Raw genomic sequence first — 4,532 nt, 5'->3', positions numbered from 1 at the left:
GAGACATACTTGGTCCGCCAGTACCTTTGACAAGATGGGAGCTACATCATCACAAAATAGGCCTTATGACGAAGGTCCGCCTAGAAATAAGCTAGAGAGGTGAATTGTCGAGACAAATAGATGGAAAGATCATCTAGTTTGCAATCTTTACGACCTCGGTATCTATGAGATGAGATCAAACTTTGAAGGTCTTACGAGTGGGGATGACAGTGATGACAATTTAACATTTTTCTAGGAAATTAAGCCTATATCCTTCCCAGCATTACATTGTCAAAAATGCTTAAGGACAACAGGAGACCCAAATGGATCTGAGATAGGCCTCCATAGCATTGAACTGTAGGGCTTTCCACTAAACCTTCAAGGAAGAGCAAAGAGTCACTACAACAATCTTCATCCTGAAAGCATCAAGAGTTGGTCTAATTTAAAGAGGCAATAGCTCATTGTTTTTGTATTGTTCTAGATAGAAGCAGCCCTAGTGCAATGCCTCCATGATATGAGGTAGCTGCAGGGGAGTCGCTGAAATGCTAATTGACCTGCTTAACCAATAAAATTATTGATTGAAAAGACAACTTGAATATAAAGGCGCTCTTGCCCTCAAGGGAGGATTGAATATGAATATCTCTTATGGAAGGATGTTCGAAATAAAAAGAGATAATAATAAAAAAAATGATGGACATCGCAACAAAGAATGAGGTGGTCCACCACATAGGTAGTGATGTCGATCCCAAGCTCTATTATGACAAACTAGCAATGGTGCTAGAAAATGTACCTTTGGTAAGAGCTATGCAACCACATCATTAAATATCTTGCTACTCCAAATTTATGATGAGGCAAACCCCAAAGGTACGATCACCAAGGCATGAAGCCTCTATATGGACTTCCTTCTGATACAGATGACTCAGATGTACCTGGACAAGCTGTAGATCTTGGAATACCATGATGACCCAGTACATGTGAAAATCTTATCTTTTTGTTGTTTGTAATAAATAAAATCCAAAAGCAGATTCCTTGCTTTTAAAAGGTGCTTTGGCATCACGTAAAATTATTGTACGTGTCAGGACCATTACCCCACTTTATTAAAGGTAATTATTATCTTTGTGTCACTTGTCTTATCCTACTTTATCAAAAGTAGTGATGAGTCATTCATCCTGTTGTAAAATTATTGTCCTAGTGTGTTGGTTGTATTGTCATAGATGAAGGATCTCCTCCTCTATAAAAAGTGGTTCATTCCTTCATTGTAAGGAAGATTGAGCCCAACTTTTATTTAACAAAAAAGTGTGTTTCCTATCCCTATGAGTTTCTAAGATCCTTTTTTTGTTCTTCCATAATCTCGAGGATTGTGATAACATGATAATGAATAATAAGAGCAAGATTTAAGTAATATCAGAAGTATGCTCTGCATTTGCATCTCTGATCATCCTATGCATCAGAAAAAATGACACTACTAATCATAAGATCCGATATGGAGGTTTGACTTAATCATATGAAAGTGGGACATAATTTAGAAAATAAAAAAGGGGTAAAAATAAATAACTATCTATATCGAAAGATGCAATTTCACTTGATAACTTGATTATTTTTATTCAAAATGTGATATACACACACACACACACACACACACACACACACACACACACACACACTCCCTTTTGTTTCCCATTTTCGTCCCAAAAAATGCGTTCTTTCTACCAACATAGGGTTCCATGTGCTGACATCCATTTGAAATTAACTAGTTCAAATTTTCACTTTCCCGAAATACCCCCATTTCATTTAATTGCCCAACCTTTTGAACTTCCCATAATTTTTGCTCACTGTTGAGGGTAGCAAAGGGATTAGAGTGTAAAAATCTGTTTGTGCAATAACATAAGGATAGCATTGTTAGTGGAGTGGACAGGTAACGGCTCTGTTTTGTCTAAAATAGGAGTGAAAAATGGGCAACAAATAGGGGCTATATGTGCTCGTGTGTGTGATTAATGAAAGATATTTAAAAAGATTATCCCTCAAATCAAAGAATTGATTACACATTTCCTTATAAAAATCATGTGGTATAATTAAGCCCTTGTTTGAACCCTATTTTTGTTTTAAAATATGTATTTTTGAATAGTACTTTAACCTTATTTCAACCACATTTTTCAATAAATAATATTACACGCAAATTTAATTTTTAATTTTTATTTTTTAACTACACATTTTCCATCAATACACTATTCATAAATGCATTTTTGACACTAGTGAGGCTCAAACGATCCCTAAATGGATAATTAAATATATTTTATTAATTAAATAGATAATTAAACAAATTAATGTTACAATATCATACATTTTATGGTCGTAGTTACATACTACTCACAAATACATAACATAATAGTCATAAATCACAAATTTTATATTTAACAACTTATTTCTCATTCATAATTTATCAAATTAATTGGTCATAATTTATTTCTCGATCACAAATCACAAATTTTATAGGTCACAACTTATTTCACGATCACAATTTATCAAATTAATTGGTCACAAATTATTTCTTGATCACAATTTATCAAATTTTATATCTAAAAACTTATTTCATGGTCACAGATCATTTCTCGATTGCAAAATATCAAATTAATTGATCACAACTTGTTTATCTATCATGAAAACCTAATTTTTAGGTCACAAATATAAATTTTAGTCACATATTATATATTGGTCACAATTTCCCAATTAATTAGTTTTCCTTCATATCTCCCATCCCACTACACCTCCATCGGCACCACCATCGACGAACCATCACTACCTTCAATGAACCACTATCATAATCACCACCTAGTATCGCCCATCAATAACTACTACCACATTATACCACCGTACCACTAACACCATTGCAACTCCAACCAATCACACTTGTATCATTGCAATTGTATAATCAGCTATGCAGCACCACCACCACCACTGTTGCCATCGTCTCTTTTACCTCTACCCTGCCATTACCAATACCGCAAAATTCTCCCCAAAAATAGCCTCTACAAAATCAGAAGAAGGGAAGGGGGGGGGGGGGGGGGGGGAGGGGGAGAGAGAGAGAGAAAATAATTGGGGTGAAAAAAAATAATAAGTAAAGAATGACACTGCAGCAACCACCGCTCCACCACCCAACACAAAATTATACCCAAACTCCGTTGCCACCTCAGTCCTCCACCACCACAACTAGTAGCACCACACCAACACCAGCTAGATCCACTGCACTGCCATCACCACACACTACCTTGCACCACCATTACCACATATCACATCAACCATTACCATCACCTCCTGTACCCATCCCAGATCCATTGCACCACCAGCAGCAGCATTGCACACTAGTACCACAAATTGCACTACCCATCACCACCGCTTGTACCCCATCGCAAATCTACCACACCGCATCCCTGTCACCAGCACCAACGATCGCACCACCATCAAATAAATGATTGCTGTGTGATGTTATAGAGTAGAGAGAGTGACTATAGAGAGACACAGTTGCATGGTGATAGAGAGAGAAAAGTGAATAGATAAACATAGTGGAGAGTAGGGGCGGATCCAACATTGGATTCAAGATCGGGCTACAAAATTTCAAACCGGGCTACTATGTTGAAAAAAAATTTTACACATAAAAAACTGATTTTTTACCAAAAAAATAAAATTAAAAAATATCTTAAAAAAAAGCTATTGGCCCTGGAGGGGGGGCTATAGCCTAGCCCAGCCCCCCTAAATCCGCCTCTGGTGGAGAGAGAAAATATAGTAATTACCCTTATTTAGTTACTTTTAATTTAGGGATTAATTACCAAATTTTTGATAATTTAGTATTATAAATTATTAGAACATATATTTTATATCTTTAAAAACCTAATTAGCACTTGATTTTTTGAAATAAATTTTTATAACATGATTAATAATAATCAAACTTAAAATATATGAATTGGCTTAATTTTCACTAAAAACTACACAAAAAACCTAATAGCCTGCTAGGGAGTTTTTCTTTCACTGGTTTAGGGTTGCACCGTTTATGAAAGGTTGGTAAAATCGGTGTTTGCTAGTTATTTAGGCATCAGTTTCAAATGGTTTGAAAATCACCAAAAATCGATGTAGTATAATTTTGATCGGTTCTCTTAATAGTCAAATTGCGAGTTTTTGGCCATCTCTCATATTCTATTCTAATTTTACCATCTATGAAATAATAATTTCCATCCAACATATTTTTTTTCAAAACTAATTTGTAATAAAAAATACATTAACTAAAGAATATTTATAAGCAAAAATTTTTATTATAATTAAAAAATTATTATAGCTAAAAAATTAATTTTTGATAAAAAAACTTTATTTATAAAATAAAATTGCTACTAATGAGACAAAAATTTACTTGTAAAATATAAAAAAATTACTTATAAGTAAAAAATCACCTAAAATTATCTAAAAGTATAAAATTAACTTATACTTGTAAAATTTACTTATAAGTAAAATATATTAAGTTAAAATTTTAGGTAAATATTTTACTTTATTTAATTTCTTAAGTT

This window comes from Olea europaea, chromosome 1 (assembly GCF_002742605.1).
Source record: "Olea europaea var. sylvestris chromosome 1, O_europaea_v1, whole genome shotgun sequence".
Lineage (NCBI taxonomy): Eukaryota > Viridiplantae > Streptophyta > Magnoliopsida > Lamiales > Oleaceae > Olea > Olea europaea.
This window is presented reverse-complemented; position numbering follows the sequence as displayed.